The sequence below is a fragment of the Canis lupus genome, chromosome 9 (genome assembly GCF_048164855.1).
Source record: "Canis lupus baileyi chromosome 9, mCanLup2.hap1, whole genome shotgun sequence".
In the NCBI taxonomy this organism is placed as follows: Eukaryota; Metazoa; Chordata; class Mammalia; order Carnivora; family Canidae; genus Canis; species Canis lupus.
The window spans coordinates 12,818,854-12,846,106 of record NC_132846.1 but is presented as its reverse complement, the minus strand read 5'-3'; the positions used below and the strand labels follow the sequence as shown (position 1 = coordinate 12,846,106).

At 41.6% G+C, this 27,253-nt stretch overlaps 1 protein-coding gene across 2 annotated transcripts in view; it reads right to left on the bottom strand.

Moving 5' to 3' along the window:
* AKAP6 (A-kinase anchoring protein 6) overlaps positions 1 to 27,253 on the bottom strand; it is a 568,763-nt gene that overhangs the window by 513,934 nt on the left and 27,576 nt on the right. For both annotated transcript variants that reach the window (XM_072838209.1, XM_072838213.1), the window contains exon 2: positions 22,714 to 22,841. The gene's annotated coding sequence lies outside the window, so the exon portion shown is untranslated. The remainder of the gene's footprint in view (positions 1 to 22,713; positions 22,842 to 27,253) is intronic.

Sequence of the window (27,253 nt, the reverse complement as noted above, 5' to 3'; positions counted from 1 at the left end):
TAAAGGGCTAGTTTCCAAGATCTATAAAGAACTTATTAAACTCAACACCAAAGAAACAAACAATCCAATCATGAAATGGGCAAAAGACATGAACAGAAATCTCACAGAGGAAGACATAGACATGGCCAACATGCATATGAGAAAATGCTCTGCATCACTTGCCATCAGGGAAATACAAATCAAAACCACAATGAGATACCACCTCACACCAGTGAGAATGGGGAACATTAACAAGGCAGGAAACCACAAATGTTGGAGGGGATGCGGAGAAAAGGGAACCCTCCTGCACTGTGGGTGGGAATGTGAACTGGTGCAGCCACTCTGGAAAACTGTGTGGAGGTTCCTCAAAGAGTTAAAAATAGACCTGCCCTACAACCCAGCAATTGCACTGTTGGGGATTTACCCCAAAGATTCAGATGCAATGAAACGCCAGGACACCTGCACCCGGATGTTTATAGCAGCAATGTCCACAATAGCCAAACTGTGGAAGGAGCCTCAGTGTCCATGGAAAGATGATGGATAAAGAAGATGTGGTTTATGTATACAATGGAATATTCCTCAGCCATTAGAAACAACAAATACCCACCATTTGCTTCGACGTGGATGGAACTGGAGGGTATTATGCTGAGTGAAGTAAATCAATCGGAGGACAAACATTGTATGTTCTCATTCATTTGGGGAATATAAATAATAGTGAAAGGGAATATAAGGGAAGGGAGAAGAAATGTGTGGGAAATATCAGAAAGGGAGACAGAATATAAAGACTCCTAACTCTGGGAAACGAACTAGGGGTGGTAGAAGGGGAGGAGGGCGGGGGGTGGGGGTGAATGGGTGACGGGCATTGAGGGGGGCACTTGATGGGATGAGCACTGGGTGTTATTCTGTATGTTGGTAAATTGAACACCAATAAAAAATTAATTCATAAAAAAAAAAAGAAAAGAAAATTATTCACCATGACCAAGTAGGATTTATCCCCGGGACACAAGGCTGGTTCAACACTCATAAAACAATCAATGTGATTCATCATATCAGCAAGAGAATAACCAAGAACCATATGATCCTCTCATTAGATGCAGAGAAAGCATTTGACAAAATACAGCATCCATTCCTGATCAAAACTCTTCAGAGTGTAGGGATAGAGGGAACATTCCTCAACATCTTAAAAGCCATCTACGAAAAGCCCACAGCAAATATCATTCTCATTGGGGAAGCACTGGGAGCCTTTCCCCTAAGATCAGGAACATGACAGGGATGTCCACTCTCACCACTGCTATTCAACATAGTACTGGAAGTCCTAGCCTCAGCAATCAGACAACAAAAAGACATTAAAGGCATTCAAATTGGCAAAGAAGAAGTCAAACTCTCCCTCTTCGCCGATGACATGATACTCTACATAGAAAACCCAAAAGCCTCCACCCCGAGATTGCTAGAACTCATACAGCAATTTGGTAGCATGGCAGGATACAAAATCAATGCCCAGAAATCAGTGGCATTTCTATACACTAACAATGAGACTGAAGAAAGAGAAATTAAGGAGTCAATCCCATTTACAATTGCACCCAAAAGCATAAGATACCTAGGAATAAACCTAACCTCCCTGCATGGCGCCTGCTTCTCCCTCTGCCTATGTCTGGCCTCTCTCTCTCTCTCTCTCTCTGTGTGTCTCTCATGAATAAATAAATAAAATCTTTTTTTAAAATAATAAAATAAATAAAATTATCTTTATTTTAATAACAGCTTTGAGGTATAATTCACGTACCACACAATTCACCCATTTAAATGTACAATTCATTGGTTTTCAGTATACTCAAATATGTGCAACTATTATTATTATTAAAACAGTCAGTTTTAAAACATTCTCATCAGCCCAAAAAGAAGTCCTGTGCCTGTTAGCAGTTATTGCCCATCTGTGTGCCACCTTTATTTCCACCTCAGCCACAGACAACTACTATTCTGCTTTCTGTTCTCTGGATTTACCTATTGTGAACATTTAAACTGTCTAAAGACATCGTTGTAATGTTTTGGCGTGCTAAAAAGTTGGAAAAGAATCTGGAGAGAAAATTTTAATTAAACATGTAAACAGTAGGTGTGAATTTCCCCAAAAAGTTAAAAATAGAACCACCAACAATCCAATAATTGTACTACAAAGTACTTACCCAAAGAATACAAAAATACTAATTCAAAGGGATACATGTACCCTGATGTTTATAGTAGCATTACTACAATAGCCAAATTATGGAAACAATCCAAGTGTCCATCAGCTGATAAATGGATAAAGAAGATGTGGTGTATATATACAACGGGATATTACTCAACCATAAAAAAGAATGAATGCCATTTGCAATGGCATGGCTGCAGCCAGAGAGTATTATCCCAAGTGAAGGAAGTCAGTCAGATAAAGACAGATACCATGTGATCTTTCACTCATATGTGGAACTTAGGAAACAAAGCAAATAAGCAAAGGGGGGAAGAAAGAGAGACTAAGAAATAAACTCCTAACTATAAAAAACTGATGTTACCAGAGGGGAGGTAGGTGGGAGGATGAGTCAAATAGGTGGTGGGAATTAAGAAGTGCACATGGTAATGAGTACCAGATGATATGTGGAAGTGCTGAATCACTGTATTGTCCACTTGAAACTAATATTACATTATATGTTAACTGGGTCTGAATAAAAACTCTTAAAAAATTAAACTACAGGGAAGCTTAAGAGATTGAGTTTAACTAGAAGAAGGTAAATTGCCTAACTCAGATAAATAAATGGAAAAAAATAAACAACCCGAGACCAGCTGATTTTGATTTTTTGACATTTTGAATGTGGTACTTAATTTTTTTTTCAAACTAAGAATTTTTATTGGTTAATTCTACAGTTTTTTGTTGTTTCAGGGTGTATTTTTTTCTTCCAAATTTTTATTTAAATTCAACTTAGTTAACATATAATGTAGTATTGCTTTCAGGAATAGAATTTAGTGATTCATCACTTACATACAATACCCAGTGTTTGTCACAACAAGTGCTCTCCTTGATGCCAATCACCCATTTAGCCCATCCCCCTACCCACCTCCCCTCAACCCTCAGTTTGTTCTCTTAACTATATAGTCTCTTATGGTTTGCCTTCCTCTCTCTGTTTTTACTTTATTTTATTTTTCCTTCCCTTCCCCTATGTATATCTGTTTTGTTTCTTAAATTCACATGACTTATTTCACTTAGCATAATACACACTAGTTCCATCCAGAAAGTGGTACTTAATTTTTCAGTAATCTCTATGCCCAATACAAGCTCATGACCCCAAGATCAAGAGTCACATGCTCTATCAACTAAGTCAGCCAGGCACACTTTGAATGTGGTACTTAAATAAGTGAGCCTGTCTAACCTGAGAATATGGACTAAGGCATCTAGAGCCCCCTGAAAGAGAAAGCAAACATTGGAGAACCACAGAAGTAACGTTTATATACTCCCAAAGGAAAACTAGAAAATAGAACTTGGAAAAATGAACCTCCCAGAGGCCCTGACAAGGAAGATGTTGGCAGCATCTTCCTAGAGTAAAAGGGAAAATCTCTGACATTCTGTCTTGGAATCACTCTATCAATAAACCAAAGACAATTCAAAATGAAGAAGGTTTTAGGGCACCTGGGTGGCTCAGTCAGTTAAGCCTCCAATTTGTGATTTTTGGCTCAGGTCATGATCTCATGGGTCGTGGAACCAAGCCCTGCATCAGACTCCATGCTCAGTATAGAGTCTGCTTGACATACTCTCTCCCTTACCCTCTGCCCCTCCCCCCCCACATGCTCTCTGCCTCTCTCTCAAATAAATCAATCTTAAAATAAATAAAAAGAAAAGAAAGAAGGTTTTGTGTCTTCCAGGAAGAAGACAAAAAGGTCAAAGGAGAACAAGATAGGACTCAAACTTCCAGAAATGTGAAAGAAGAAAGTTTTCTGAGTAAAGAATCTTCCTGAGGAACATAAATATGAACTGAACAGCTCTTTGAAATCTATTGATTTCAGAGAAAAGAAAGAAACAATAAGAGGATGTCTTTGAAGAGAAAGGCCAAAGAAGAGGAAAACCAAAAAAAAAAAAAAAAAAAAGGCTAGGGAGTAGGGGTATAATCTAAGAATAACTTGATTTGCTCAGGGAAATGTTGAGGTGAGCTTTTAGAGCTTTTCAAAACCTAGTTGGAAAATAGAAAATAAATGTGGAAATGTCACAAAATGATAAGAGAAGGAAATAAAACTTTTTAAAAAATTATTTTGGAGAAGAAAGGAAAAGAACATCAATGAAAATTATCACACTAAGGAAAAAGGTAGCAGTTCTTTTGAGGAAAAAAATAGAAATTAATAAAAATGGAGAAGCTGACACTTTAAAACAAATAATATATATCATTTACAGGTGGAAATACAGGTGCTTTTCTTAAACCCTGAACTCTTGACAATGTTTAGTCTTCTTCTCATTCAATTATGTACAAGGCTTTTTCCCTCTTGCAGAAGAATTTTTAGCCAAAAGAAATATAAAGCAATTTCCCTCAAAGTCATTGCAATTAATACAAGACAGACAATTCCTTATATTTCTGTCTTGCTCAGGAGATATCTGAGAACTCTGAGCAGCATAAAATGGAGAGAATACTCAACTTCACAATCTAGACTAGTATGCAGTAGGTACTCAGCAAACATGAATAAATGAGGAAATGATAGCAGAAATACAGACATGCACCCAAAATACTGTTTTTCCCTTGAGACAGCACTCAAGATTTCTAGGTCACATCAAAGACAAAACATGAAGAACTATTTTTTTAATTAAATTAAACAAAACTCAAAGCTCATAGATCAAAACTCTCAGTCATAGATCCACTTTTTAAATGTTATATCTTTTGACAGATCATAAAAAGCAATTTTAGAGAATTAAAAGTCAAATAAGACTATAAATACTTATTATCTTATTCATAAGACTATGAATAGGTGACTATCGAATTCATTTTTTTCACTGCATTCACCAACCTTAGATGAATCCTTCATTTTGGGGCACCTGAGTGGCTCAGTTGGTTATGCATCTGCCTTTGGCTCAGGCCATGATCCTAGGGTCCTGGGATTGGGCCCCACGTGGAGCTCCCTGCTCAGTGGGGAGCCTGCTTCTCCCTCTCAATCTGCCTGCTGTTCCCCCTGCTTGTGCTCTCCCTTTCTCGTGCTCTCTCTTTCTCGGTTAAATAAATAAATAAAATCTCTAAAGTCTTCTTTTTGCATAAATCTGTCAGCAGCACTCTTTATTTACAAATTTTCATGAAATTGGCCTGGAGGTAGTTAGGATTAGTCAGAAACATGCATAATGACCATACTTTTTCATTAATAGAAACATCTCTGCATTTTAAAATAATAATCATTATATTCCAGATAATGACATTTTTTTCATGAGAAATCTATACTGTTTAGTTAGATACAGGACAGAGGAGGGGAGATTTTAAATCCTACATGTGATACCTGACATACGGTTCAACTTCCCTTCAAAAACAGCCTGCTTGGATTAAATGAAGCACAATAAATCTTCCTGGTCCTGTTAACACCTCCAAGTACCCCTTCCTTTACTTTTATATAAAAAAGGGGGGAATTATGACAAAAAAGATAATCTATAACATGCATTTGCCTGCCTCTAGCCACAAGACTTGAAGTCCTTGAAGGCACAAACCGAACATGATTCCTCCTTGACACTATATCTGATGCAGAATGTTTCTGATATCTCCTAAGAGAATGAAGATTGGTAGTTCTGGGTACAAGATTCAAACCAGATATTAAATTGTGGAGAGATTTATTGTGCTACCAGCCTATGGAGTTTAACATTCTATCTGTTTCCTATCCAGGAAAGCCAAATCCTTCCTCCTATCCACCCCCCCACTCCCCCACCCTCCCCCCACTCCCCCCAGCAAACACGAAGCATCTTCCAAGAACCAGGCCCTGTTATATTTCTTGAGATACATCAGAAAATAAAACAAAGATCTATCTTTCCCCCACAGCCTAACATTCTAGTGGAAGGAGACAGGTGATAAGAAATAATTATAATAATCTATACCCTATAGTAAGTAATAATTACCATAGAAAAGAACAAAATAGAGTAGGTTAAAAGGAATCAGGTACATGGGAGGAATGATTGTGATTGTAAGCAAGGTGGTCAGAGTAGGCTTCCTTAAGAAGGTGACATCTGAACAAAGTGAAAAAAGTGAGAGAATGAGCTAAGCAGGCATTTGGAGGAAGGGTAGTCAAATTATACAAAAGCCCTTATGGGGCAAGAGTCTGGCCTCCTTGAGGATTAAAGGTAGGCAGCTAGAGCAGGATGGGCAAGAGGAAAGGACATCAGAGAAACAGGCAGGACAGGGTGGAACACATATTATCTGGGCCTATGTAAACACTCTGGCTTTTACTCTAAAATGGAAATCCTGGATGATTTTTGATCCAAGGAGTCACATAATCTGACTTACACTAAACAAGATCCTTCTTGTTCCTCTGTTGGAAGAGGCTGAAGCAAACAGATCAATAGGGAGGCTCTTGAGGTAATCCAAATGAGAGATGATATCTGTATTTATTTGCTAGGGCTGCCATGACAAAGAACCACAAACTGGGTGGCTTAACTAAAAGGAACTTATTGCCTCACAGTTCTGGAGGCCAGAAGTCTGGGATCAAAATGTCAGCAGGGCCATGCTTCCCCTCTGAAGGCCTGGGCAAGGATCTGTTCTCTCTCTCTTAGCTTCTAGTAGCTTCAGGTGTTCTATGCCTTGTACATTGCCATCTTCTCCCTGTGCCTCTTCACATCAAGGAAAAGTAGTGAAGATAAAGAGAGGTAATCAGATTCTAAATAGGAATTGAAGGTTTGGCCACAGGTTAGGTTGCTGGGGAACATAACAAAAGAATAAATGAGGAGTCCGTGATTTTGACCTAAAAATAGGAGTTGTCACCAGTAAGATAGGGAAGACTAGAGACAGAGAAATGGGGGTGGCAGCCATGGCAAGGCCATTCAGATCTCCCTGCTTTACAGCATGTAGTTAGCTGCCAATCTCCAGCAGACACACCTCCAGGCTTCCAGGCATCATTCAGATCAAGGTCATGAGCTCCCTGCACCATGCTCAGCCAGTAATTACACAGCAGGGGTTCCAGAGTGGGGCCATTCCTGCTAGGGCAGGATGCCCCTAAGTGTAGCCTTTACTCTGGTTCCTTATTTGCCTGCTGAGATCTTCTCAGAGCTATGCTGAGTCTCAGGTTCTTCCTACCCTTTCCTCCTTTCTTCCTTCTCTCTTTTGACAGGCTTCAGATTGACGGTGTCATCCAAAGCCTCTCCCTCATACTCCCGCTCTCACTACCCTTTATCCTTCACAAGTACCTCTCCCTTTAAGTCCCTTGCACTCCAAATTCCATCTTGGTATCTACATCCAGAGAACATAAACTGACATAATTAGTAAAGACTGGGTTGAGAAAGCAGGCAGTAAGATAGGATTTTTGAACTGGACCATCCACCTCTCATCTGACAAAGAAGAACACATGCCAAGTGGTTGTAGGGCATGGATAGTCCCTGGCACAAGGGGGCTGGAAAGCTACTAAAGAGCTTACTGATAGAAATGTGGGAACACATCCCAATGGAGGCGAATACCCTTGCCGGTAAGATTGAGACATTTGAAGGGTAAGGAGGGAACAATGCATAAAAAAGGACAGTAGATTGGTCGATTATTATTAAGTAGTATTGCCCTGCAGAGGGATAATGGACAACTGGACAGCATCTAATAATAAAGACTAAATATAAAAATTAGAAAATCTTGGGGGATCCCTGGGTGGCTCAGCGGTTTAGCGCCGCCTTCAGCCCAGGGTGTGATCCTGGAGTCCCGGGATTGAGTCCTGCATTGGGCTCCCTGTGTGGAACCTGCTTCTCCCTCTGCCTCTCTTTCTCTCTCATGAATAAATAAATAAAATCTTTAAAAAAATTAGAAAATCTTTTTGGTGGTTTACAAAGAGGACCTTTTCTTTCATGCTAGAAGAGTGGCACAACTGAGGAGCAAACCCAGGACTACATAATTATAAAGCTTCAAAAACAAATGCTTATTCAAGACAGGTCTATTATACAAAACTCTTAGCTGGAAAAACCTGGGACCCATAGGGGGTCAGTTGGGTTAAAGTCTCTAAGGATTATGGTTCTACAGACTCCCCTGCAGAGATGGCCCACCACTCTTGTTAGGAGTTTGCACATGCCCCATGCAGACAGACACTGCAGAGGCCTCTCAGCCAAGGGCAGCACATGCCACCTTCAGGAGTGGCCCCACCTTGTCCCCTGGCTGTTAAACTAGTAACTAGGGATAAATTCCAGCATAATCTGACAAGCTAGGACTGATAAGAGAGGAGTTATAAGACTTAGTCAGCATGTGCTGACAGCCCAGAGGAGGACCTCTATGGCTGGATTTTAAGGGTGCTTAATCAAGGCAGGAATAATACAAGACTGTATAAGCAAGAGTAAATTGACTTAGAGGCACTTTCTTGGGATGTGAGATTTAACACTCTGGCAAGGACCTCAGGGAAGGAGCAAACTTGCTCTTAGTGCAGCCCCTAGAAACCTGGAGAAGACTATAGCCTATGCTAAGGAAAGTAGGCATACTGGAGGGAAGTAGCACCACTCTTGAAAGTGGCTTGTGCTACCTATGGCAGAGAGGCCCTCTGTAGGAACTCTCTGCATGGGGGATGTGCCGACTCCTAACAAGGTGGTAAGCCACCTCTGTATCACATTTGGCATTCTATGATGCTAAATGGCCCACCAGAGGATTATATTTCATGGAGGTGTGAAGAGAGATTTCATTTACAAAGGCTAGCAGGAATTTGCTAGTGAGAAAGAAACCAGCATCACTAAGAACTTTAGTGGTGGCTCTCCTCTGTAGGCCAGAGCGTATTGTACCAGAGACAGTCACAAAACTTGACTTGCTGATAGTGACAGGGCTGATGGGCCCCAAAAACAATAGAGACCAGGTAGCAGCACAGAAACTGGAAGAATAAAATTACTGCAATAACTGGAAAGGCTAGAGGGGCACTTGGGCTGATCAGAGACTAGAAGGAAAAGATACCAGAAAATCAGAGACAAAAAGATCCATGTGAATGGACTTATAGTTATGACCATGAAGTGTGAAGATTTTTGTGTTACATGTTAATGCCCATCAGAAAACATCCACCATGGAATAGGCACTAAACAATTAAATAGGCGAAATTACTTGGCAGTTGATGTGAGTCGGCCTTTATCATTAGCCACCTTGAACATATGCATGCCCACAGTGGCAGAGATGAAGGCTACACTGGGGCCCAAAACATGATTCCAACTTATCAGGGTCAATCTAGTACTTCCATCTCTGAATTTCCAACCTCAGAGACTAATGTTCAGCATCCTATATGGCACTATTCCTCAAGGAGACCAACTAGTCACTTGGTGGTAAGTTGACACTATACCTTTTCCAGGATCAATGATTTAATAGGAGTATACACATGTTCTGAGGATGGGTTTGCTTTACTATCTGCAGAATCTCAAACAACACCACTATCCAGGGATCACAGTATACCTATTCCAAAGACATGGAATTTCACAGAACATGGCATGCGACCAAGGAATGCATTTCATAATGAAGGACATGTGGAGTGGATTCATAACCATGGACTACATTGGTTATATCACATACTGCACCAGCCAGAAGCCACTAGCCTGATAGAACACTGGAATGTTCTAGTTGAAGGTATAGCTGAAATACAAGCTTGGAAGCAATTCTCTGGAAGAATGGGATGACATTGTCCAAGATGCAGGACAGGTAATAAATCTATATGCTGCTGTATTTCCGTAGGAAGAGCTCATGAGTCTGGGAACCAAGAAGCAGAAGCAGGAGTGGCCCCACTCACTATCATTTCCAATGACCCCCTAGGGGGTCTTTGTATTTCCTATCTTTATTACTCCAGGCTCTGCAGGGTTAGAGGTTCTCTTCCAAAAGGAAGTGCTCTCTGCAAGGGGACATGGTTTTCTTCGACATCATATGAAAACCTGCTAAGTGCAGAGTCTCTCATTCTCTTTTAGTTCAGGGTTAAGACATAGGCAAGACATCACCAACTATACTTCTGTAGCTCATGATTAGACAATATGTGCACTACAGACATTGCAAATTTGGGGTCTCCTGTACATCTGGTTCCAGCACTATTTTATAAAGTCTTAGGGTGTGAAAGGATTATCCTCTGGCTTACCTGCATGCTGCTTACAGAATTCCCAAATCACTTAAACTGCCTTCCTCAAGGGCTTTTTCCTGTAAAACTCTCAGTTTAGTGAAAGATCAGAAGAACTACCTGCTGCCTGGGGCCAGGGCTGAGTTGGTAGATGAGTCACAGTTGATCTATTTAACTCTTTCCATTTGCCAGATATGAGTGACACTACTTCCCTCTTGGGAAGCAGAAGAGGAAACACAGCATTATAACAAACATGTGAGGCCAGATATTTACAATAATGGGCTTTTGTTGTAATGAATGGAATGTCAGAAATCATAATCTTAATATGCAGCAGCTAAAATGAAGGTCATTTTTTCTGTGGTGAATTACAAAGTAAATAGATTCTGTTTGACTGTGTTTAGGAGAAAGAAGGCAGGATTTTGACCACACCCTTCCTCCTCTAAAATTCCTAAGGCACTTGTGATATTTTGTTGTGAGTAGCTGAAATATTTGAATTTTTGAGGAAGAAGAGAAAGTGAAGTTAAATCTCACTAGCTCACAGAACCAAAATTAAAGGAGAAATGGAGAGCTTAGATATCTTTTCTCCTTCTAAAGCAATAGTACCATCAGGCATTTAAAGCACCTTCCTTAAAGTAAATTTTGCAACAAACAAGATCCAAAATACATGTGTCCTACAAAAACATTTCTTCTAGAAATTTCATAGTCATCAAAATAACAAAGATAACTATTAGGATTTGAAAGCGGTGAGGGGGGGGACGGGGCGGGGAGGGAGAAGCAAACCATAAGATACTCTTAATGAAAGAGAACAAAGGGTTGATGGAGGGAGGTGGGCGGGGAGAAGGGGTAATTGGGTGATGGGCGTTAAGGTGTGTACTTGTTATGATGAGCACGAGGTGCTGTATGTAAGTGATGAGCCACTAAATTCTACTCCTGAAATTAATATTACACTATATGTTAACTAACTAGAAATTAAGTAAAAATTTGGGAAAACACCAAACAAATAGCAATCCAAAAGGTTATTTTAGAATAAACTGTACCCAAAACAATTTAATTTATATAGGCCTAGGGTCTGAAAGAGAAAGTTTAGGTTTCTAGAGATAAATGTATTAAAAGCTGGGGAATCTGGACAGTATCCCCAAAGCTGCCATTTACTCAGCAATCAGGTACAGTTTTGGAGTCAAAGCCATAACAATGGTATGAAGGAGACAGTTGTTGGTTTTAAGGTCCTTCAGTGGAGTTTTAATTTCCTGGAATGCAAGGGAGGAAAGTTCAGGCCAACCCAGCCTGTCTTTTCTGAGAGACGGCCAAACTCCAGTGACGATCTGATTTAGGCAGCCAAGAAGTCTTAGTTTTGATCTTTTGTAAGGAAAAGTTGGGATTCTGCCCAAGTCAACAGAAAGGGGAAGAGGCTGGGATGGGAATAAAGACTGAGATGATGCCTGCCTACATACTGGGTAGGCATGCCCAGTTTGAAGCCTCCCGCTCGCCTGCTTAGGGTTGAGCAATTACTGAGTTGCTGTCTACTGGGCCTTTACACAGACCTTATATTCATGTACAGTGTCTCTTATTGTTTTAAAACATCTTAGAGATGGTCTTACCAGTGACAGCTGACCCTAACTAGAGAGCAAGACCCTGTTTCCTCTCCAGAACATTTTCTTGGGAGGTCTAAATCAACTCCTTAACTACTCTGTATGCTGGACATAAAGGAGTGTAACTGGGCTGGGAGCCCAGAGACAGAGAGCTGAGTTCAAATGGCCTGTGGAAGCTGCTTTCTCAGTAGCATATTACTTGAGAGGTAGTATGGTGTAATGGTTTCAAACATGGATCATGAAGTCAGAGCTGGGTCTGTTCCAGTTCTGCCACTTACTAACTGTATAAATCCTGGCAAGCTTTTTAATCTCTATAAGTCATTATTTCCCATCTGAAAAAAAAAAAAAAAAAACCAAGGTAAATACCTACCTCACAAGAAATAATGAGATAATACAGGTAAAGTACTTGGCATATAGTTAGTGGTTGACATCTATATTATCCTAATTATCAACAGAAAAATGAATTACAGAAAAGGGAAGGAAAAGGAACTCCTCATCTTTGACTGTTTCCCAAGTTGAATCACAGGTGCATGATTACTATATCCATTTATATTAATGTATATTTGAAAAACAAATGAGATCAACGTGTGAACCCCATTGAGAATGAAATACAAGAAGGTTTTTTTTTGGGGGGGGGGGGTAGAGAAAGAGAGGTGAGCTGGGCAGGGAGGGGCATAAGGAGAGGAAGAGAGAGAATCATAAGCAGACTCCATGCCCAACCCAACATGGGGCTCAAACTCATGACCCTGAGATCATGACCCAAGCTGAAATCAAGAGTCAGATGCTTAACTTACTGAGCCACCCAGACACCCCAAGACCCTTATGACTTGAGGAAACCAGGACAGGGCCTTGATGTTTGATTGCTCCCTTTTGGGAGTATTCTTTCTCTGAACTCCAACTTTTTGCTTTCTAAGTCTCCTAAGACATAGGAGAATTCATATTTTCAACTACCATTCAGTTACATATTGAGATTTTAAGATGTAGATAATGATGAAATCTGAAATTCTTACAAATTTTTTTTAAAGATTTATTTATTTATTTATTTATTCATGAGAGACACAGAGACAGAGAGAGAGAGGCAGAGACAGAGGCAGAGGGAGAAGCAGGCCCCACATAGGGAGCCTGATGTGGGACTCGATCCCAGGTCTCCAGGATCATGCTCTGGGCCAAAGGCAGACGTTCAACCGCTGAGCCATCCAGGGGTTCCAGTCAAGAAAACAAATAAGCAAACAAAAAAGCAAAAAATCCTACCAGACAATGAAAAATGAAGCTACCATATGTCCAGATGAGAATTTTAAGTGAACTAATTATATCAGAAGTAAAACCTCATCCCCACCCCCCAGGAAAAAAACTTATTATTCTCTTACCAAAATTCTCATTCAAAAGCTAACAATCTTGCAGTGTTTTGTTGTTTTTGATGAAGAAAGTAATTTCTACAGTGTACTGCGTTTCCTTGAAGATAAAATACACAAAGTCCTAAATATTTACCAGATGATACAGATCTGCCAGTGTTTTCAGCCAAGTTTCCAAAGTTTTATGAAATCACTTCTTGGATATATTTCTAACAATCTGGACCATGATAATTTAACTGGAGAGGATTTTTCCACCTTCTTCACATGGCCCTTAGTTCATAAGTCTCTGTGTGTGTCCAAATGAAACTCACAACTTGCAATCCTGAATGCCCTTGCTCGTTCAGAAGCAGTTGTTATCAACAGATAAATATACAAAAAAGTTTATTCTCTGGGAACATCTATTTCCAGTGAAGATACCACGTGTTCTGGCCTAAGCACAAACTGATTTTGTCGGCCTCTACTTACTCAGATCTCAACTATCTGCCCTCTTAAAATATCTTCTCAAAAATAAATTTCAATTCAGTTTTTCTACACTAGCAATTTTCAATTCAGATCCCACAGAGGCATGTACCAAGCCTGCCTCAATCAGAGTAGCTCCACTTTGTTTTCTTTAAGCTTTATCATTTTATTTGAATTAAAACTTTTAAAACATTTGGGAAAAAATTTACTTTTCTGTAATTATAACCTTTAATGAAAAAGAAAGCCAATTCCATTACTTCAGTTACTAGACTCTTTTAACTAATCATAGATATAAAATGTCATATTCCCATTTAAAAATCTATCAAAAGTATTGTATGCCTCTGAGATACTGTAAGAAACAGGGAGGCTAGACCTCCACATCCTGTCCCAGTTGCCTGGAGGGTCTGACTGCCAAAAATCTAAGTGTTCCCCATGGGAGTTCCACATACATATCCAGCCAGGAAGGTCACATTCCATCCAGAACTCCAGAGAAAGAAAATGATCCAAAGGGGTGTGAAACCAGGCCAAGCATTCACTACAGACAAAAATTCATCTATAAAGTAGCGACCCAGTTAATGAAGAGACACTATCCTCATTCTACCACACTATTATTTTTGCGTTTCTATGTGGGTCACGGCATGGAAAAATCCATGGAGAATTTGCCAGGGATAATATGGAAGTTATAATTGAGGATTGTTGACCCCACTTTTCCACTTAAACTGTCACATGAAGGGAAAGGTGAGACCACAGGGAATAGCAAAACCACATTTGCCCAGGCATTGGGATTTCATAGACAAGAAAATGTTTTTAAAGAATTAGGGAACTGACCTACAGTTGCTTTTTCTTTTGGTGAGCAAATATATGCTTAAGGTGATAACCCTCAACTATTACCATCATTTTGTAAAAGAGCTTTTAGCACTGGAAAATAAAGAGATTATAACCTCAGGAAAAAAGGGCATTCCTTTCCTCAGTAGGTCAGTTGGCCCTCTTGTACTGACATCACAACGAAACAAGCCACCCTGGCCCCTATGTTGGATCTAAAATTTTGTTTTGTTTTCACTGAAAGCCAGTGAAAAGAACCTCAAGGCAAGCCTGGTCAACACACCCTGTATCCCGAGGAATGAGGCCAGAGGATGCTGTGATACAGGCTCCCACAGCAGTCTGAGACTGAGGCAGCCGGCCCCAACCTCAGCAACTGGTGAGGAAATCCCTGTAGGACCTTGTGAATGAAGATCATCCATCAGAAATCCAAGTGCATCATGGCATTTCATGAGCTTTGCTGTACTCTGCCCAGCCCTGGGAAAGAGATGGAGGGGCCAGGAATGCACAGACTCCCTAGCTTTGCCCGTCAGCTTTCCCAGCTTGGTGATCCTTTTCCAGCAGAGGGCAGAACACACACATCGAAAACTCCAGAGCCACCCAAGGTTTCTGCCTTTCATTAGGTCCCTGGTCTTATTTCTTTAAAAGTTGGCCTTGTGAAAGAGGAAATTTTGCAAACAAAAAGCCCCACCCACATTCCATCCCTGAATCCTGTTTACACAGTGCTTTGCTCTTCACTGAGAGGCTGAAATTCTTCACAAAGAGAAGGACCACAAAGTCAGGAAAGCCTAACCAAAAAACTCCAAACACCAGGATCAACATGTTCTAGCTGTTAGAAAGCCCAGCACATTAACTCACGCATTTTTTAAAAAGTTTCTGAACCCTATCAAAGTTTTCATTAATCTTCATCACATGTGTTTATAAAGGTAGATAATAGTTATGTATTATCATTTCTAAAGAAGCCAGTGGCCTTTACGTTGCCTTGTTCCAAGGAGAGAAGGCACATAAGTGTCTAGTTACCATACAGTAGTAGGTCAGGAGAATAGCCAAGAAAACCAAAAGGTATCTCTCTACTGCAGTCTGTTTTCACAAAAGTGAAATCATATTTCAAGCTGAAAAAGTATTTCCTGAAATGCACTCTAATTGAATATTTCAGACACAATAGTAAGTAAGTAGGTCACTTGCTCTCTAGGATTCAAAGACTATCAGCCTATGGAACTTGACTTCTATCCTAAACAGGAGAGTTAAAGGGAAAACACTATGAAATAAGAAAATCCACCCCACAAAGCTCTTAACAGCAGCGGATACAGCTCAGGTATACAATCGATGACCAGGAGTTCTGTAGATAATTTTCAAAACTTAACTGACCTATAAAAGTATAAGTAATTGCACCTCCCCCAAAATCTGCAACAACCACATCCACAACCACCACCCTCCCTTTTAGACATTTTCTAGTCAGAAATTGGACCCAGGAATAAATGCCCCAGAAACATTCTTTAAATAGCCCAAATTTGATTGTCAAACCACACTCCTCCACACTCCCCCTCTTTTTTTTTTTTTTTTTTTTCAGTGTCTAATCTGGTCCTGCTCCCACCCTCAAATGATTATCCAGTGTTCTCAGGGGTGCTCATGCTCTATGCTCTCCCAGATGCTGTCTGCCGTGCAAAGTAGAGAGCTGAAAGGATCTGACACAGGAATGAATGTGGCTGCTGCTACAGATGAGGAAACCCTGGCCCTGAAAAACGAACTCCCCGAGACCACACTTTGCCAGAGTTACAAATCTACCCTCAGTATCCTGGGCCCTCGGAGTCTTGTTATGTTGTTCATTTTCACCAGACAATAAGCACAGGGCCAAGGCCACCGGCTTCGTTGTTAGTTCTCTCAGAAAACGCATCTTTAATGAACAAGGGGTTCGAGCTAGAGTTTTCAGAAAACTTGGAGCAGACACAATTTTGAGGAGTAGATACTTTCCATGTTCTCAGAACACATTCTGCCTGGAAAGAAATCACATTTTAAAATGTCAGCATAGAGAACTGAGCTGTGGTAACCTGCCCCTTGGCAAATGTAAAGAATATAAGCTTCAAGAGGGCAGGGACTCTGTTTTATTCCCATCTGTACCCCAAATACCTACAACAGAAACCGACACTGAATAGCAGCCCCACAATAAATATTTGTTAGATGAACAAAATGAAGGAAGCATCCCTCTTCCCTTCTCTCTGTAATCCATCTCTACCCTCCGTTCACTCCCTGTACTTAAGTCTAGTTCCTTTGACCAAAACTCTGTTGTCAGGTAACACCCATCGATCATATTTATACACTAGTAAGTAGCCTTTAAGCGGCTGTTGGAGGACTTGGAATTTCAGTTTTACTCTAAAAGGTGGCTTTGGCCCCTCTGCAGGCCCAGTGTCAGTCAGCAATGGAAAGCCTTTGTGGCCAGGCCCTATCCATCCTCCTCTCCACGCAGGAGGCCAAGCTTTGAATTCTTTGGGAGAATGGCAAGTTGTTCTTAGGAATAGCTCCCTTCCCTAGTGACCTCCTGATACACTCCTGGGGCTCTCCTTAGCTTTCATGTCTTTGTAAGATAATCTAAATCCCTATCTTCCTGCTGTCTCTATCTTCCTTTCTCAGCTATCAAAACCTAGAAGACATGCTGCCGTTGCACATGTAGGCTCAACCGTAGAGTTAAATGAATGCAAGCCGCCGATTTCCCACAGCTCACTCTGTGAAGACAGAGCCCTTCCTTCCTCATCGCGTTAACCAGGAGCCCATCCTTGCCCTGTCACACACTAGGGGGTGCTGTTGCCATATTCAGACCCCAGGAGCTGGCCACAGGGAGAAGAAGGAAGTGACCGGAGCTTCCAGGGTCCTGGGAGACATTTCTAGTTAGGCCTCTTGCACAACCCTTCCACAAAGTTTCTCAGAATCGAAGCCCATTCCATCACCTGAAGCTACATAACTCCAGGGGTAAAGCTTACATATGGTGCAATGGAAAGGGAGGGCTGAAGATGTGCAAACTAAAGGTTGTACTTCACGACTCATGTAACACATGGGCTCACATAACAGGATTTATGAGAACTGCTGGTCATTAATAATTAACCCCCACTAACCACTGGAGAAGAAAATCCTGTTTATACAACCAAATGGCAAACACTGTCAGGCAGATTTAAATGTGTCAGAGGCAACCAGAACAGCCAGGAAACACTTGAGTTTGTCCCTGCTTTTCACAATCATCTTTCCTGGTATGTGATGTCTAAGACTTTGAGAATGAAAGCTTCATACACAAACAAATGAATATCAGCTTCTCCCAGCCCCCAACTTGGCTCCTGCACAAAGCCTGCAGGCTGCCAGAGAAGCGTCTCTGGCCTCAGTTAACTCTTTGCTTGAATGACGGTGGACCTGCACCACAGGAAAAGCTCTCATACAGCAGAATGCCTTTTCAAATTTCCGAGCAAACCATCATGACAAAGAGTATTTTGTTGGGTTTGTGGGTTTTTTAATATAAGCTGAGCAAAATATGTAGTTAATATAAGTTCTCTGAATGAGACTCACACCTAACAGTATGAACATTAAACATTCCCACACAGAGAAGAATGGATCTGCACCAAGGGAAATAACTCTGGTATTAATCCAAGGAGAAACAATCCTTCTCACCCTCCCCCCACCACAAGCTAGGGTTTCACACCCTTTGTTGGTTCACACAAATGCTAATGAGCAACAACTCACCAATGCTAATGATTAGAAGTCTCTTTGGCTCCAAAAACAATCCAGCCAAGCTAGAAACTTGAAGAATCTCAAAGTGGTTCAAGAGGGACTCGGCCAGTCTGAGGTGCCATTTTAGGGCAAATCTTACACAGAATGGTTTCCTTTTTGCTCTAAACTCTATTCCTAAAAGGGACAGAATCCCAACTACAGATACATCAAACTTTCAGACAAAATGCAAAAATGTTCCAATCCCAGCTTTTTTGCAACAGCTACTCTGACATTTCCACATAAAGCTCTAAAGTCAAGGCTAAAATATACCATACTTTATATAGTGTCACAGAAATTTTTAAGAAAAGTGGATCTCAACCTAATGTCTGCTCTCACTCCCATCAATTACCAAGGCTGACTACTGTAGTAGTACTTAACTAAGACCCTTAGAATGGGGAGGCTGGGGGATGTGATATGGGGTATAGTTTGAAAAAGGCTTACTCTGGGAATGTGACTCTGAATAGTCCCCTGGGGGGACTCTGCTCGACCTCACTGGAAATCACTAAGGTTAGCACAGTCGTCTGCCAACACAGCACGCAAGGGGGTTAGCACAGGACACACCAATATATTCAATAAGGTTCTGATGAAACAAATCATGAGCATTTCTAGTCCTAATACCCTGAAGCTTTAATCTTTAAAATGAAAAACATAAAGACAAACCCTTGTACCTGTTGCTATCCAAAAACCTTCATAAACAAAATGCTCATTGGTTTGAAAAGAAGAGCAAAAACAAGTTTTAATTTAACATTATCAGGTATATTTTTTGAAATGTGTTTTACAACCATTCCCATAATTTCCTAATTCCAACAGTGAGAATGACATCTTGCCCTCTTAGTAAATTCGGCAGCAATCTCAACCATATTTACCCAGTAGATTCATCCGAAAAGACTAAAATGTCTTTGCCGTCACACCTCCTTAATGGACTGCCAGTTGTCATTAGCTTAGGTGAGACCGGGGCATCAGACTTCTTAAAACTCAAGTGCACAGCCAGGTTGATACTAATGAACTGGTGTAGCCAGGCCCATCACATGAATGTAATTAACTGCCTTTTTTGAGCTTTCCCATATCTGAATTTTATTCTGCAAAATGAAGTTAATCAAGAGTTCTCCCATCTGAATATAGTGAAAATAAGGCTATAATAATAAAGAACTTTGTGGTAATGAAAAAAGAAAGTAGGTGCTTTTATCTTGATATTTGAAACCAACTGCTGACACTACTCATGAAGACACAGGATGCTGATGAGGTGGTGAAATGAGACTCCAAATATGCAACAAATTCATAATACGAGGTAGAAATATATTACATCTCTTTTCCAAAGACCCTATTGCATTGCAGAACTTGGCATTAAATTCAAACGAAGAGGCAGCAGAAAGATAGAGGAAAGGGATGTGAGAAGGTTGCATCACGCAATCTAAATGCAGATCCATATGGTGGAGAAGTTTAAATCCCTAGTCCTGTGGTTCAAACACAGCAAAGACACCTGGGAAAAGAGTCAAGGCCACCCTGCCTGCCTCTCCTTTGCTTTCCCCCCTCCCACCCCCAGTCCTCCCTGCAAGGCCAATGAACCTAGTGAGGCTCCTGACTGAAACCACTCAGATCCCCTCTACCCCCACAACGGTAGAGAGCAGTCAGCCCCGAAGTGCTGGCAGAAGTCAAGGGGACATAGATCCTGTTGGGGCCTAAAACATCACTTAGCAACAAATGAGATCTTGGTAGAGAGTTATCAATACACTGAACCCTAGACATTAGGTCTCACTCAGTCCCAACTTGGCTTCAGAAGAAGGGTGCCAAGTGGCATCCTTCAGATACACAAGTTCTGAGCTGGAAATTTCACCTTCTCAGAAACCGAGAATCACAGAACCGCTTGGCTGGCAGAGGATGGCACATCTCATTCACTCACACCTATAGCGTCACCATGACAATAACACAGCTGGCTACGTAAGGACAAAACATAAGAAATACCTTACATAATCAAAGATACACAGAAAGGTGACTTGCATGGACCTGTGTTGGAATTTCACATGGGCAAAAGTCTCTAGCTCCTTCCAAATGTATTTCTAATGACCTAATTTGGACAGGATTTTGGTGATACAGCCTAGCAACTGGCACAAAGTGACTTCCCTAACACCTCCTGCAATACACCCACAAGCCCTGTTTCCACTCGTCTCTCAATCATTCCCAGTCAGGGCAAACCCCAGTCTTCGATTTCCTAAATGGTGTTTAATGATTTATGATTGTAATGATTTACAATGATTTTTCATGCAGTCACACTGAAGCAGGCTTCTAGTAACCAACCAGTTATCAAGCACATACTGTGTTCTAGGCTCTTACCTCAATTTTGTCTTCACAAGTTATAAGGCAGATGTATGCTCCCTATTTTGCAGATAAGAAAATTAGAGCACAAAGAAACTGAATAGCTTCTGTCCAATGACACATAATCAGTAAGCAGTAGAACAGGCTCTGAGCTCAGGTTTGTCTAATCCTAAACCCATGTTCTTTAAAATAATGGTGGGTCCTTACATAGCATCGTGTGCCAGGCCCTGATCTAACCACACTTCAAATCTAACTTATTTAATCTTCACAACAAATCTAGGAGAGAGGTAGTAGTTCTACCACTGCTATTATTATGCAGATGAGAAAACTGAGGAACAGTGAGATTGAACAATTCTCAAAGTTTCGAAGTTCATAATTGATAGCACCAGGATTCAAATCCAGGCAGGCTATTAAGTATTCAGGCCTTAACCACAGCACGCACTGCCCCCTCATTTTCCCTGTAACTTTCTGCATTCATTCATTCAAATATTGCTTAGGCCTCTCTATGCACCTGACCTCTTACCAGGTATTATTAAAAGGTAACTAGTGTTTGACCGATTCCTTCCCTCAGAGGGCAGCAGTCTAGGTGGGCAGAAGCAGCAAAACAATGTTAAAAAAAGAAGGTAGTTACCAGAATGGGAAGCCAGGTGTTGTCGCTTGGGACAGCAAAAGCACTGTAACAGACAGGAGGACCTCCCTGAGCATTGCGAGGGAGCTGAATTTGGACGGAATGATCCAGGACGGGGAAGAATGTGAGCAAAGGTAAAAAAGGTAAAAATAAGGAGGAGGAGGACTGGGGAGAAGAGAGGGACATGCCCCCCCCCCGCCCCCCGCCCCACAAGCCAGACTCTCTACTGTTGTTTTATGTATTTGCTATGTCATTTACTCTTCATGGCAGGCCTATAAGACATCCTCACTTAACAGTTAAGAAAATGAGGTGTAGAAAGTGCAACAATTCACTCAGTCACAAACTGGCCAAGGAACAGAGCTAGGTTTGTCTGCTTCAGATACCCTTTCTGTAAACCGGAGCCTCTTCACACAGGTGAACACAAACTTGCAAGGCCAAGGAATCAGGCAAAAGACCAGCAGGGCCAGGCAGCAACTAACCATTCTGATTTCTGGATCCCTTAGAGGCTCTTTATCTTCCTCTCAGCGCCCAAAAGGGTATGTGCTTTCTCACTGTAAAAGCCTCATCCCATGTGTTGCCGCTCAAAACAAGCTCCCTTTCTACAGACTGACATACCACCGTGACTTGCCTTGTATAGAGCAGTCCCCTAGAGCCAGTTGAGACCAGCAGGGAAGGGCCTGGCTGAGGACAAGCTCTCTGCTGTTGGGGCCCACTAAGGGAGACCCAAACTAGACCTGGGGGACCTCAAGGATCCCCCAATCCAGACTCCGCAGTTAGGAGGAAAAAATCGAGGAGCAGAAAAGGAAGGGGAGTGAGTCACCAAAGGCACTCCCTCCCCCCACCCAAAACAAAACAAAACAAAAAACAAAAACCACTAAGCTCCATAAAAGTGCTTTGGCAAGCAGAGATCTGAAATTCCTGCAACAGCTTGGAGAGGAGGTAACGAAGGTCCTGCCTTCCCACAGAGTCTGTCTTTAGATGCCAGTGCTGCTAAGACTAAAAAGAGCAAAAATGTTTTCTTAGCAAAGTTCAAGCTTGACTCAAATTTTGTACTGTTAGGATGGGGGTTCTGGTGAGGGGCCTCTAAAATGTGAATCATCAGCTCTTCATCAGCAACCCGGGGGTGCGATGTTTGGGGAAAGCACGCCTTCTTGAGACCTTGGATTTGCTCTTTCCTCTGCAGGAAAAGCAGTCCCTGATGTTATAGCACCCACCTACAGCTTCTTATAGCAGCCTTTTGCAGCACCCACAGTCTATAATAGGAATAGAGGAGTCATGATTCTTCTGCCATTGTACCCTTAGGTGGCCCTCTAAACAGACTTGAAGTAGTAGATCCAGCCAGAGCAAAAGAGAACGGGCTATCCAAAGAGTAAAAGTAGCACCCATTACATCACTGTCAGAATGTTTAAAATGTATATGGAGATTGTTATTCATCAAACTTTCCCTCTGGGAACAGATATAGCCCATTGCTCTTTATACGACCAAAGGACTGTGTGTTACCTTCCATTAATATTTCCCTGTCACTCTTCAGTTCCACTTCCACCAATCACCACATTAGAACACAGCCAAAAGACAGGACTTTTTAAAATGTACTTACCTTAATGTGCTCACAGTATTTATAGGTCAACTTCCCCACTGGCTACTTTTAGCGCAGCTGTACAGTGTGTGATGGGGATTTCTTCTCATCCTCTCTGGCATAGGCAAAGTCCTCAGAGAGAGCAGAACCTAGATATGTTTAAACAAAACAGACCAATGACCTTGGGCTATATCATTCACACAGTAGTGGCTGGATAAGCTCCCTACTCGGTGGGGCCTCTGCTTTTCCCTCTGCCTCTGCCCTACCACTCGTGCTCTCTCTCGCTGTCTCCCATTCGTCCAACTGCCAGCTACACATCTCTAGGACATCCCACAAACTCCTGACTCCACATGTAAAAAACTGAATTCATCACCTTTTCTATCACCTCCCAATACCCTTCTCTTTTGCGCTGTTCTCTGTCATATTGATGGCACCTTCTAACATGGCCCAAATCAGAGACCTTGGAATCTGCCCTTACTCTTTGCTCCTCCTCACCCAAGGTCCCTCACATCCAATCAATTTCAAGAACTGTCAGTTCCCTCTCTTGAATCCATCCATGTTTCCCCACTCTCACTGCTACAAACCTAGTACAGGTTAAAAGCATCATCTAAATTTGAGATGTCTACCAACTGGTTCTCCTGTCCCTACTTGACTGCTTCCAATCCATTGTTATGCTATACCCATGGATCTTTCAAATAGGTATCTAAGGATTTCAAACCCCTCACTAAAAATCCTTCTGTGGCTCCACTCTGCTTTTAGGATGAAGTCCAATTGCCTTAACCAACTGAAGAGACTCTACATGACTTGTCTCCCATATACTTTTCCAGCCTCATCTCTCACCAGAATTCCTTTATGTTTCATGTAATATAACAGCCACAGTGAATCTCTCTGATCTTCAAACTTGATGTCTCTCTTGCCTCCTAGCCTTCCTGGAATCACAGAATTATATAGAGAAAACAGACTGAAAAATACCCAAATTGGGGCTTTCCACCAACTTCATTCTTATCTTTGGAAAATTCAATCCAATTCAATGAACATTTATTGAGTGCCCACCAAGGGTAAAACAATACCTTACCAGCTGCAAAGACACTTACTATGTAAGACATATCCCATGCCTATGGAATTTGCAATTTCGTTGCTCCTCTTGAACCTGAGTTTAAAAGTTCAAGTTTCTGAAGTCTTCCTCGAACTTAAGTTCAAGCCACACAAAGAAACTATCTGTCCCTGGCACAACTGGTTTGTACCTATATTCACTTTCACCAGAATGTTTCACCCCCTTCTCTACCAAGCCAGGGCCGACATACCTTCTCCCTAGCTCTATACCTCAAAGAAGCCCCAACTGGTTGTTAATGGCTAGATTACAAAACTCTGTTGGCTTTTTCAGCTGTTGCTTAAGTTACTCCATCTGGTCTTGATCACCCAATATTCCCAGGAGCCAGAAACCCTGCATTTAGTAGCTATGTGGGGTGTTGGATTTTTAAGTTTAAAAGAGTGGGGCTCAGAAAAGGGGTAGAGGGAGGAGTCACCTTGAAGAAATTTAATACCCAGCATTTCTGATTGGCCCTGGCCACAGGAATAGAGCAAAAACAATGGAGCTAGGCAAAAAACACCTATCTAGAATCAAAAGACTATATTTTATGTCTTTGTTGAGTTAGGAATGTGATTTCATAAAGGAGACATGATCTTGGTGATAGTGTTCTCTCTTCTTGGCAGATGACTAGAAAGCGTCATATTACTGGGCAGACAAATGACAAAACATCATCCCTTCCTCCTGACTAGAGGCAGACTTTGTACAGAGCATGTGCTGCATGTCCCCATATAGCTGGCCCGTGTACACCTCTATGCCTTCTAAAGTCATAGCTATCATAACATAAATGGAATACACTTTCTCATGTTTCTCACCACTCAGCTCTGAACAAGAGAGAAACAGAGAAAGTTATTATAACACACTTTCTCTACTTGGAAACTCATATGAAGTTTCCTATGCCTTGAACTTTCATCATCTGTTCATAATGGCCAATTCTGACCCACCTATCTACCCTCAGTGAGGCAGAAATTTGAACTGTTCTCAAATATAACAAATACAATTCTTGGCAATCAGAGTTTTACCCAGAGGTAGTAATAAAGCATTATCATCCCAGTCCAATGACTATCAATAGAGAGAAGCAACATGAAAGTGTCAAATAGGGAAGAGAGCATGCTACAGCTGGGTTTAAACACTAAAAACTAAGGAATAGGATACAGAGAATCAAGTGGCCATTTGTCCTATGTCTTACTCCTTTGGTTTTTTTAGGTTGATTTGATTCCCATCTATTTCAAGGTACGGCATATTCTAGTTGAATCTGGTTTGGGAAGCAATTAAGGATTCTGGGCGCTTCTTTCAAGGGAGGCCCTGGGCTTTAGTTTAGCTGAGTGTTCCTAGATTTAAGATACCTTTCCTCCCACGTATCACAAAGGAGGTTTGTGAGTGTATGTTGAACAGCAACAGTTGGAAGCAAGAGAGTCAAAAGATTGGATATGGTATCAACCCTATGTTTCACCTGCATCCTTAGAAGCGTGAAGATTCAGCCGCTATGGTAGCAAAACCTCCCACAGAACTGTACATAGAGTGACTTTCATACTTGCCACACCTTTGACATGGCTTTGTTAACCCCTGCATTCCCTCTAAGAACCTGTCAGTAAGTCTTTCAGACAGCATCAGATGAGGAAATTATGGTTTGCAGGCCAAAGATACTGAGTTCGGAAACATTTACCAATTACCTCCTCCATGGAGAACGATGGGTTTAGCGTTAGGGTGTAGTAGGTAGGGTGAAGAAGGGCTTGAAAGATGAGAGGCACAGGAAGCTTCCCCTCACAGGAACTTAAAAATGAGGAAATTGACACATACATGAAATAAATAATACAAAAGAGGGACAGAACCCAGATGTCTAGGGTTGTGCTTGCTCAAAGAGAATAAAATTTGTAACTGGTCCTACCATCAGCACCTTTTAAGTGTTTTTCATTCTTCTAGACTAAAACTTTATCATACCAGCCAAGGAGCAATGAGCAGAAATATGCTTCTTGGGCAAGATTCATTTATGTTCTTTTGCTATTCCCAAGACACAGGCCTTGAAGCCTATTTTCAAGTTAAACTAGTTTTGATGTGTGAGGAGATATGGTCAATAAAATAGTAAATAGCCAAATAAATCAAAAAAATTAGAAAGGCCCACAGAGGCCAGGTTAGGATGTATCTGCCCGCAGGTATTTGGGCTCTGCTGCACAGACCTACAGATCCAAGAGGATGCCACATAAGTGGGTGCCCCTAGGGTCTTTTCCAGCCTGGGGAGACAGTAATTGCAGGCCTAGCAGGAAGGTCTGTGAAACCAACTGCAGAGCTCCCCAGCACACTGTATTAAATGCCATCAAAACCAGAGGCTTTGCTGATAAGGGAAGTATTGCATTAGACAAAATAAGTCAGGATACTACAAATCCTCAGTCAGACCCACTTCAGCTTGATTGCAATTCTTGACTCCAGGCCTATTTCTGAAAGACATCAGACAGGGAAGGAAAACAGTCTGAGAAAAAATACAGCTTATTCCATTTGGAGGATAGAGAATGAGACATGTAACAGATGGAATGGGGAAGGGCAAAGGGCTTAATAAAATTCACTACAGGATTAGGCACTCATTTGATTAAAACCAGCATATGTGGGGCAGAAGCAGAACGAAATGACACCACTCTGACTCATGCTTCAGGGTGTGCAGCCACCACCACGCAGGCAAGACCAGGTGGAAGCCACATACACCATCCCTGCTAAGAAGCATCATAACTAGGGAACTGGACTGTGAAGGTTTGGCCTCGCTCTGTAATGTCATGAGAGTCCTGGCCACAGAAACAACAACTCATCTGGGATAGAAACAGAAGAGCTCAGTTTGCATCCTCAGTGCCAAGCACAGCACTGGACCTATCAGTGCTGAATAACTGTGATTCAGTTAAGTCTAACCTCTTAGTTATGTCCATGATATCTGGAGGGCTTATAGATACATACATTCTGTGACCATATGTCCAGACTTGCCTGATAGTCCCAGTCTCCACTTGGATCAGCAGAATCAGTAATGCCCCCTTCCACTTGCAAAAAGGTATCCGTCTGGACAGCAGATTCTACTTTCCTTTAAGTATACAGTCACCAAAATGAATGTTTTCCACTGATTGGATGAGCACAAACACACACTTTTTCTGTCAGTAACTCCTCAGTCCTTGCAGAACCTGTCTTTGGTCAACTTTGTGAGGCCCTTTGTTCTCTGGTCTCCCTTTTTCTCTCTCACCTATGTCTCCGTTGTTCCTTCCATCCCTCTGTGTCCCTCAAGTGTCCTGTCTCAACCCTGGTGGGGCGGAGGAGGGGGGGAGTCGAAGGGGGATGCATCAGCTTCTCTGTGTCCTGCGAGTCCAGATTATTTTCATTCCTTCAGAGTCTCAGGGACACCATTGCCAATGCACCTTTCCTTGCTAATATTTATCAGCCTTCATAGTCTGACTTTAATATACTTCTGTGCTGATAGTCTCTACCTTTTTTCCTGACTTA